The sequence below is a fragment of the Scyliorhinus torazame genome, chromosome 14 (assembly GCF_047496885.1).
Source record: "Scyliorhinus torazame isolate Kashiwa2021f chromosome 14, sScyTor2.1, whole genome shotgun sequence".
Classification (NCBI taxonomy): domain Eukaryota; kingdom Metazoa; phylum Chordata; class Chondrichthyes; order Carcharhiniformes; family Scyliorhinidae; genus Scyliorhinus; species Scyliorhinus torazame.
Window position 1 is genome coordinate 114,518,262 of NC_092720.1, and position 11,099 is coordinate 114,529,360.

Genomic DNA, 11,099 nt, shown 5'->3' on the forward strand with positions numbered 1-11,099 from the left:
CATATGTAATCACATATGTAATCACAGGCCGTGTCACCTACCTTTCACACACATATTTTTTTCTATAAATCTATGCAACATACAAATATCAATTCTCTTGTTACTTAAAGGCAACATTTCCTGTTAAACATGTTGCCCCTTGCTGACCAGACTCCATCATTTTATTCCAAGAGCTTGACTGAGGCTGGTGAATAATTTTGAGACCAAATTCCCTGGCGGGACTGGAGGACCATATGGTATGTACATACAATAGCATCAGAAGATGCCGTAATGTAGGACTGTTCAATTCAGATCAGCAAAACTCTCTGTTCAACAGCCTAAGAGATGTTTTTTTTACCCAGGTATGGGGGTGAGAGCAGGGACGGGTGTGTGCTGGTTTGCTAGCATCATCCTGCGCCCCCTGGATAATTTCTTCAGCAGGGACCTGTGGTAGCAGCCGGAGGATAGAGGAGAGGCGACAGCGAGGGTCCAGCATGCCCAAACGGCCAGGGAGGCTCTCTTCCTCACCCGCTTCTCTTTGACAAGGCTTTGTCCATCAGCTCACCCCCTCCCACTCCCTCCCATTCACTCCCTCTCCCATAGACCACCCTGACCCCCATTCCCCTCCTTCCCGCCCATTTCCGTCCTTCCTCCCCCCCATTCCCTGACCCTCCTACAACCCTTCTCCCCCACTTCCCCCCTCCCCCTATTGATCATCCCAACCTCCGTTCCCCTCCTACCTGCCCATTTCCCACCTTCCTCCCACCCCCCCATTCCCCAACCCTCCCATGAACCCCCATTCCCATCCTTCCCACCCATTTACCTCCTTCCTCCCCCTCCCCCCCCACTCCCCTCCCCCCCCCCCCGCAGCCACACCGCACTCTGCCTTCCCAAGTACCCTATTCCACCCTCCAAGGGTCTGTGTAACATCGTTCCAGGGTGATGAGCGTGTGTCAGCACTGTCAGCAGGTCAATGTACAGGAGAACGATGATCACTCGTTGTGAAGTAAACTCTGGCTCGTGGCTTTCTGCTGATAGCGTGCTCACACCCATCACCTAAACAGAATCTACAGTGGGGGCACCTGATCAGGGACCACTGTGCCCAGGAGGGGAGGGGGCAGGGGGAGTAGAGGGCTACAGGGGTTAGGGGTGCAGGCAAGCCTGCTGTGGAGAAAATGCAACAAAGACTGCACATGTATCAGGTTTTAGATGTTTAATGGTGATGTTTAATCTCACCCATGCCATGCCCACTCTATGATCCTCAATCTTCTTAATCTTCCGATGCCGCGCATTGCCTGCACCATCTCCAATGCCCGTAATCTTTGGGACTCCTCCAATCGGCTATGCACTTGCCGGAGAGCCGCTGACATCCCCTCCTGAATCTCACAACTGTGACCTAGCGTCTGCATCAACTCTGGGATAACCTTTCCCAGAGGCTCGGCATCTGACTAGGACTCAGCTAAGTCCTGGGTCCCAACAGACCCCCGACTGCTGATTCCCTTGCATGTTCCTGCCTCCACCAGCAGCTGTGTGGTGCACAGTAGCACAGTGGTTAGCACGGTTGCTTCACAGCACCAGGTTCCCAGGCTCGATTCCCGGTTTGGGTCACTGTCTGTGCGGAGTCTGCACTTTCTCCCCGTGCCTGCGTGGGTTTCCTCAGGGTGCTCCGGTTTCCTCCCACAGTCCAAATATGTGCAAGTTAGGTGGATTGGCCATGCTAAAATTGCCCTTAGTGACCAAAAAGGTTAGACTGGGTTATGGGGTTAGAGTGGAGATGTGGGGCTTAAGAGGGATGCTCTTCCCAAGGGCTGGTGCAGACTCGATGGGCCGAATGGCCTCCTGCTGCACTGTAAATTCTATGTTCTATGTTCTATCATTGTGCTTCAGAAGCCTGTCTACTAGTGTCGCCCACTGAGGTGTGTGTTTCTGCACTGGTGGAGGTTAAGGGTGAGAGCTGTGACGCCTCAATAGTGGTATCCTCGGAGCTGTCCTCTTGGGTGGCTGGGTGGTTGGGTGGTGGGGTGGGGGGGGGGGGGGGGGGGGGGGGTTGGCACGACTCCAAATGACCTTGCCATATCAAGTGGAGATCCTGCGGGAGAATGAACATGTGGTCAGTGGGAGGGAAGGAAAATTTTGTCTGACATGAACAATTAATTTGAGACGGGCCATCTGAGTGAAGGGCCATAGATCCTGAGCTCTGCGGGGCAGGCCAAACTCGCTGTCGGTGACTGCTCTCCCCTCAGCCAACCCCGCGATCTCCAGGGCCTGTTCCTCAAACAGGGTGAGGACTCTGATGTCTGGAACTCCGCCGTACATCTGGGCCTTTTCAAGCCTATTCTGGGCTAACTTCTCCTACAGGAACAAAGAAGGGCATTGTGAGCCGCGTGCTTGATGCATCCGGGCATTTGTGGAGACCGCACATGGACATGGAGAGTTATGCTGGTGGGTGCCAGGGTGTGCTGGGGCACAAGCATAGTGATCGGGTATGGGGACAGTGCGAGGTGCCAGCCACTTACCTGTTGGGGGGCTGAAGTCAGGGGGTGGCAGCCAAACTGATGCCAGGAGGCTGGTGTTAACTTACCCTTGCGGCCCAGTGGAGGTTGTTAGTCTTCTTCCTGCACAGTACGGCGGTCCTGCTGGTCATGCTGCCCGAACTGACAGCCGCTGCTACTGCCTCCCAGGCAACATCGGCAGCCATGCTGCTAGTCCTCCGTCCCATCCCCCCTCCGCTGGGGAAACAGGGTGTCCCGTCTTTCTTCCACAACATCCAGAAGCCTGGCGAGGTCGGCATCCTCAAAGCGTGGAGCAGATCTGCGTGGAGCCATTCTTGTGCGCTGACTGGGAGTGAGTTCGGAGGGAGCGTTTAAAATCAGCTCCCACTTGTTAGTGGGGAGTTGCTGGACGCGGGTTTGGCGAATCGGCTGGCAGGACAGCTAGTACTGACTAGCTCGAAACATGCGTTAGCCCTTTCAGGATGTTCTACATTACACACTGAAAAATTGGGCAAGCCGATGACATTCCAAACGGCAGTCTCGTGTATTTGTGGAGGACCCTGCCAGTATTAATGTTTATGTAATGCCTGGAAACAGCATCCAGCTCCACCTGGAGATATGCGTAGCTCATGTTGAGATTGGAAAAGGAATGCTCTGGCTAACTTCGCGTATAGATCTTCTATCTGCGGCATTGGATACCTGTGCCCTTGGGAGTCCTTGTTGACAGTCAACTTATAATCACCGCAAAAACGTACGGTTTTGACAGGTATTAGTACCGGGACAACCGGCACTGTCCAATCACCAAATTGTACCAGTCAGATGGTCCCTAGGCGTTCCAGCCAGCTTGAGTTCATTCTCGACCTTCGCCAGCAGCACATAGGGCACCAGGCGGGCCCAGAAATACTTAGGCTTGGCTTCAGGGTCCATGTATAGTTTGCCCACAGCTCCCCTAATTTTGCCCAGGCCTTCCTGGAAAACTTCAAGGTACTTCCCCAATACTTTGTAGAGTTCTCTGGTGCCCAGCTGCAAGATCTGTTGCCAGTCCAACTGGAGGCGTTGTAGCGTTGTAGCCAGTCATGGCCCAGCAGATTCGGTTTGGCCACTTTCACTTTTATGAATGGCAGCCTAACGGACTGCTGCCCATAAGTTACCGAGGTCATCATTGTACCCTCTTTGGCTAGCGTTTCCTCCATATAGATCGCTAGCCGTACCTCAGTGTCCCACAACCATTTAACTCCAATCCTGATTCTCTCAAAGGTTTATCGCTCAATTACCGAAGCTGCGGCACTCATGTCCAACTCCATCTCTAGCGGGTGGCCATTCACCTGGACTGTAATACTAATGGGGGCAACTCTTGGTGTGGCAATGGAATTCAGATGCATACATTCCTCAACATCAGGTTGTTCTTAGTGGAGGGTCCAGGCGCTGGGCTGGTGCTTCCTTTGAGTAGGGTGGCGAGTTTGCTGGCTGACCTGGGGTTTCCGATTCCGTCAGCGACAAGTGCCGCACTGCCTAGGATTGTCCTCCATCGATTACGGGGTGACGTCCTGCCTGGCTATAGCGCCCCTTGTCCAATCAGCCTGGTCCTGGCGGTGTTTGGGCCATGGCGGGGTCCCGTGGGGCCCCAGTCCGACGAGGCGCCATGCAACAAAGATTCACTCGATTGTTTCCTGTCCTATGAGGAGAGAGTGAGTAAATTCGGCTGGAGTTTTAAAAGACAGAGAGGTGATCTCATTGAAGCGTATAAAGTTTGTAAAGGGTTTGATAACACAGATGCTGAGAGGGTGTTTCCTCTGGTGAGATCGTCAAGAGCAAGCGGTCATAATCTCAGAATGAGGGGCTAGCCATTTAGGACCAAGAGGAGGAGAAATTTCTTCACTCGGAGGGTTGTAAACCTTTAAATTTCTCTGCTCCTGAGGGTTGTGGATGTTCTGTCATTGAACATATACAAGGCAGAGATTAATAGATTATTGGAAGCTTAGCAATCAATAGATATTACTGGAGATGCTGGGGGCCATTTCCTGTGCCTATATCTTATCTTATGTTTAGATAATAACTTATAGCACAAGCTGCAAGAATGCCTTCCTCTCCCAAGTTAGAAATAAATGGGAAGGGTAATTGGATGAGCAGTGGTTCAGATACTTGCCTTGCACCCATTCATGCAGCCGATAGAAACACTTGTGAATCATGCTGGATGCCATTTTGATAAGGGCATTAGTGCCCCCCCCCCCCCCCCCCCCCCCTCTACCCTCACTGATGCTATTGAAAGAGATCATCAGCTACTTACAGGATAGTTGCTTGTCCATTTCTTCTGGCCGTCACTGCAATTACAGATGTGTTCGATTTTTTTATAATTGCTCCAAGTCATAAAAGTGTACATAGAATAATATGGCAGATGATGAAGGATATTTTGATGACTTCAACACTTCTGCACAAGCCCAGCTGTTCAAAGACATGGCTTCACTAATGGTTGTTCCACTTGGAATACAGGAGAATGAACCAAGGGCACACAGAGCAGGATGTGGTGCTGGAAGAAGGAGGAGAAAAAAGAGGAGAGCGGTTCAAGGTAGGACGCCATGTCCATCTAGGATAGCCAAAGACCATTTCCTCAACCTGATCCTCAGTGAATAACAAAATGTGAGACTTCTGCAATTCCAGTGGTTGTGAAGGTGATTGTGGCCATGAACCTTTATGAGTTTGGCTTGTATTTTAAACGTCTCACGGAGTTCACATGATGTAAGTGCGGGAGCGGCTGCATTTGTGCGAGCACTGGCACTGCTCATCTTTTAATCCTTTTTTAAAATCTTGATGCACAACCCGTAATTATTTGATCCTGATGTGTATAATCTGTGCTAGGTTCCTGGAAGATCCTGGTTAAACTTTGGCAGTGGGGAGCTGAGTCAGGAAAGTCCTTATTTGATTGAGGCAGTCCATGATGGCCGGGGTGGGGCCCATTTCACAGTGACGGTTTCGCTGGTGAGTGGCCCTACGCATACCGTTGACACCGAGATGATGGATGTCATTGTGAGTGAAGCTGTAGACGATGGTCTTGGCTCCTCCGTCACTGATTATTGGAGCTCCCATCGATGAACTGCGAGATATCCAAAAGAGAATAGATAAAACGGAGAAGAGAATCCTGTCAGTCGATGGGGCAGTTTCCTCAGTGGGAGCTCACATTCAGTCCATGGAAATCCTGCTGCATGGTATGTCAGATGTCCTGGTTGATTCAAGGAGATGGGGACAGAGAAGGAGTATCCATGTACCTGGTCTCCTGAGGGGAGCTGGGGATGAATTCCCAGCTAAATTGGAGAACTGGCTGCCATGCTTTCCCAATCTTGATTTAAGGTTGACCGTTTCGAGTTCAATGGAGCACATTATGTCTGGTGGTCGAGGCGTGGGGCCGTTCGAAGAATCTGACCACTGGTCTTATGTTGTGTTTGTAGAGAAGGGCTGGAGGAAGGTAGACATGATGAGGCCATTCCACAGTGATGGATTCACTGGTGAGTGGCCCCATGCATACCGTTGACACCGAGATGGTGGCTGTCACTGTGAGTGAGGTTGTCAGCTAGGTTTTGCTTTATCGGGGCTTTCGGATGATAACATGGTGGGGGTGCAAGGGCTTCGCTGAAATTCTGGATGGATCTGTGGCCATCTGGGATGGCCACGTCCCGATTACAAAATGGACACTTGCAAAGACTGCAGGGAAAATTGGACAATGCTAAGAAACAGGCAGGTGCAAGCTCTGTCTGTTGATTAGAACCTTAAACGCTCAGACAGGACAGAAACTACCAAACGATTTACATACTAATGAGCCATCTCCGGGGACAAAAGGGAAACATTTAGATACATAATGTTAGGACAGACTCCCCGGCGCCAGAAGAAGCTAAGACAAAGCTGACTGACAGTCACCAGGACATGCCCAGCGATCAGGGAACCACCCCTCTATTGGAGGAAAGTCGATACCGATGATTGGGAAAGACCCAATTAGTTGAGGCCAAGTTCAAGGCCCGCCCAAAAGAGCGCAAAGCCCTTTTGAGTATAAAAGGTATCCCCCAAGGGAGAATCTTTCTCCTTTGGCTTTGGCTCTCAGCGAAGAGAGAGACCAGCCTAGCAGCTACAGCAGACCAAGTAAGTTCCAAGTCAACGCACGCTACGAGATAGACGCTCCTAGTTGCTACCCTGTAAACAGCTCAACCCATCAGCCTCAGAACCGAACAACGGCCATTGTTCCTCTGGCTGAGAGGGCGCCCAAAGCTAAGTATAGGCCTTAGTAATAGTGATAGTTTAGTTTGTAGAGGTTATGCATGAGTAGATTTGACTGCGTGTAAATAAATGAGTATTGCTTTTGAACTTACTAACTGGTGTATCGAGTCATTGATCAGTATTCGGTTCTGAACCTTGTGGCAGTGTCGAAAGATACCTGGCGACTCTTGAGCAAACGTGATTAAATAGAGCCAAATTAAGAACCAACCAAAAGTTAGCAACAGATCCTGGATGTTGCTCGATGATCCTGCCATGGCTTCGGCCTTTCCAAGCTCCATGGATGGTTATATTATCCTGCAGTTAAGCAGTAATCCTGAACTTTGTTCCCTTGTGATTGTACTCTTGATTTTGTGGTATTGCCTTTTATCCTGACATGATATATGAGCACAGAAACATCTGGCGCATGTTATCCTGTTACGGAGAAACTCATGCTGAGATTGTTGTTTGACATGAGGGCTGTGCAGTATTTACCTTTTTTTGTGTGTGCTGTAATCTGTGCTTTTGCACCTAGTACATTTTTTGATACACTTCACTTTATTTATAGATAAGATAAGTGGCAGGATAGCAATAGGTGGTTTGGTATGGAGGTATTTGATATGGCTCATAAGTCCTCATTGTGGATGAGGAACACCCCCGTTGGAATTATGTGTCATGTTTTTCTCTTGTACTTTTGTTATTTTGAGATTCAGGAATCCTTGCTTGTTTCCTATGATGGTACAGGCAGATCATGTATCCTGAAAAAGACTGGGTTCTTTATTTTTCTATTGTTGGCGTCTCTGGTGTTGTTGGAGTTGTGGAAATATGGGTTCATGCCCGGGCGTGGTTGATTGATCATCGGATATCTAGCCTTTCTTGGATTGCTCTTCTAAATTTAATTAGCTGTGTGGGTGCGACAGCTGGTACTTGGTTACTTAGCCCATGGAATGTATGGTGGCCATATCATCCTGTTATTAGGGTTTCTTTGATGAGGGGAAGTGGGTAGAATCTTGATGATGGCCTAAATGGCACCTCTGGGGTGCCTAGACTTCCAGACCTCCGTCGGGAGACTTGGGCTCCCCAAGGGGGATGAGGTGTAGTATCTTGTTTCTGATGAGGTTATGATGTTCTATGTAAGTGCACATTGATGGACCTTGGGCAGCACGGTAGCATTCTGGATAGCACAATTGCTTCACAGCTCCAGGGTCCCAGGTTCGATTCCCGGCTTGGGTCACTGTCTGTGCGGAGTCTGCACATTCTCCCCATGTGTGCGTGGGTTTCCTCTGGATGCTCCGGTTTCCTCCCACAGTCCAAAGATGTGCGGGTTAGGTGGATTGGCCATGCTAAATTGCCCATAGTGTCCAAAATTGCACTTAGTGTTGGGTGGGGTTACTGGGTTATGGGGATAGGGTGGAGGTGTAGACCTTGGGTCGGGTGCTCTTTCCAAGAGCCGGTGCAGACTCGAATGGCCGAATGGTCTCCTTCTGCACTGTAAATTCTATTGTCTGACATCTATTGGCTCATCCTCGTGTTCCTCGCTCTCTCTGTGGTTTCATTTCTTTTTCTGGGTAGGTGAGGGGCTGATTCAGGCTCTGGTTTGTTATATTTAATTCTAGATGGTGTCCCTTATCCTGTCAGGAGGAAGAGAATTGTATTTTTCACTGGGATACCCTGTTGATGGGTGTCTTGATAATTCTTCTGCTCCTTATTGGTGGGGTTTCCCTGGTGGAAAATGGCTTAGGGTTCTGGTGATGGCGGGACCTGAAAGGTGTCTCTGATTTGGCTGGAGAGGAATGAGGTTTATTGTGTTGTGAATCTTGGCATGGAATCTTTGGGCAGCACGGTAGCATTGTGGATAGCACAATTGCTTCACAACTCCAGGATCCCAGGTTTGATTCCGGCTTGGGTCACTGTCTGTGCGGAGTCTGCACATCCTCCCTGTGTGTGCGTGGGTTTCCGCCGGGTGCTCCGGTTTCCTCCCACAGTCCAAAGATGTGCAGGTTAGGTGGATTGGCCGTGATAAATTGCCCTTAGTGTTGGGTGGGGTTGCTGGGTTGTGGGGATAGGGTGGAGGTGTTGACCTTGGGTAGGGTGCTCTTTCCAAGAGCCGGTGCAGACTCGATGGGCCGGGTGGCCTCCTTCTGCACTGTAAATTCGATGATGAACCCTTGGTTTAATGTCCAGTATATGAGAGTGTACACTGCCAAGCCACATCTTGTACCAATGGTAGTATCCTGTTGTTCCCCCTTTTTTGGGGCTTTCCTTTCATTGATTGGAGGTCTTAGAATGCTGAATTACATCCCAATTGTTTGTATTTTACCCCATACGGGATCCTGTATATTGTGTAGCTCTGTCTTTGTTGTCCTGTGGAGGAGAATATGCACCTTGGGGCCATGTGCTCATGGCTTTATCCTTTTATCCTGAGATCCCCCACTCTTTCTGGCATCCTTATTATCCATACGAAAAGAGATGCGACGACAATGATATCAATGCGGAACTATTTGTGTGAGTATTTCCTGGCCTTTTCTGTATGGATATGCGAAATAATGATCACTCTGTACTGTACTAGATTTTGGGGACTTGTTGGGGAGCCATTGACTGCACTTTGCAGGTCCTATCCTGAAACAAAAATGGAATCCACTCCTTCAATGTCCAGGTGGTATGTGGCCATAGGCAGTGAATCATGCCGGTCAATGCCCAGTATCTGACAGCAGTCATAACGTCTTCATTCTTCAGCAGCCCAATGTGCCAGCTGCAGGTGAGCCACCACAATATACCACAGAGTAGCTACTGGATAAAGCTCTATCCACTGACCACATGGTTGAGCTCTGGTGTGTAACCAACAGCATGCATACAATGGATGCCACAATCCAACAATACAAATTTGACAGAGCTGACCATTGCCCGTGCTGACACAACATTCCTGCTGTCTAAATTGTTCTAGAGGAGCACTCCAAATATTCATCATGGCTCACTGCATGCTTCGCAACCATGCCATGGTGAAGGCACAGCCCTGGGCTTTACAGCACAATTTGGAGTGAGGTGAAGGGGATGGGGCTTGAAGAGACAATCGCTTTCTAGCCACGATATCAATGAACCACTGATGTTACGGCGATACCAGTAGACACAACTCAAGTCACCAACACACCTTACCTTCTCTCTGTCATGGACAGTGTCTGCTTGGCCACAATGCAAGATTAAAACTAACACAAAGTAAACATTCAAAAACAAACTTAGAAATTAAATTGTGCAATTGAGAGGATCTGGCCTTTGAAGATACATTCACTGACCTCTTGGTCACTCATGTGAGGCCACTGAAATTCTTGCAGAACTGCATTCAGCTCCTCGGGGCTTGACTTCCAGAGTTGACCTTCAGAGCTATCTGCTCCCACTGCCTTCTGAGCTTGCATTTGGAGCATGTCTCTCCGACTTTCCAACTCCTCCAGCAAGGCCTCCAATGCAACGACCAAAAACCTTGGTGTCTGCTCTCTCCCATGTTGTACCTTTCTTCAGTGCTTCCAGGTCAGATTCACTTTAGACATAACTGCCAACACCTGTTCAGCCACAATGCATCTTCCCTTTCAGAGGTGTAGGTCAGCTTTAAGTGCTGCCAGCAAATAATAAGTTTGGGCTCCTTACTGAAGTGTGCCACTAATGCAGAGCATAGAAAGCATTGGTTGCACATATAAATCATTCTCAAAAGCAGGCGGCACACAGTTGGTATGCATTGAATCGTCATGTGTTAATTGTGCATTTGGAGCCCATGTCCGGTTTTGGGAATTAGCTCCCATGTTGGTCGGAATTCTCAGGTCATCGGGATTCTCCTTTCCCACTGGCAGCACCCTGATTTTAACTTTGTGTGGGTGTATGGATTTTAAAATCGGTTCCAAGGACGGCACATAGCACAGTGGTTAGCACTGAGACTCCAGCGCTGAGGACCCTGGATCGAATCCTGGCCCTGGGTCACTGTCCATGTGGAGTTTGCACATTCTCCCCATGTCTGCATGGGTTTTGCCCCCACAACTCAAAAGATGTACAGGTTAGGTGGATTGGCCATGCTAAATTGCCCCTTAATTGGAAAAAAAATAATTGGGTACTAGTGATAAGGATAAGAAACTGCAAAGGATAAAGTAGAGGGTGTAAATCTACACATATATAAAGGAGTAATTTAAATGGACTCTAAGCTAGTCACCACTGCCTTGTTAATAATTTGTAGTTTGATTGAAATAATGGGCTGAATTTACAGATGCATCAAAAAATCCAAACCCATCCCCCTCACATCCTCATAATTACGCCTTCATTTATGTGAAATTTTTATTCTAGAGAGCATAGATTTATTTGATTATGATGCAATCTATCTAACTTTTACTTGGATGGTTTGATGGTTGC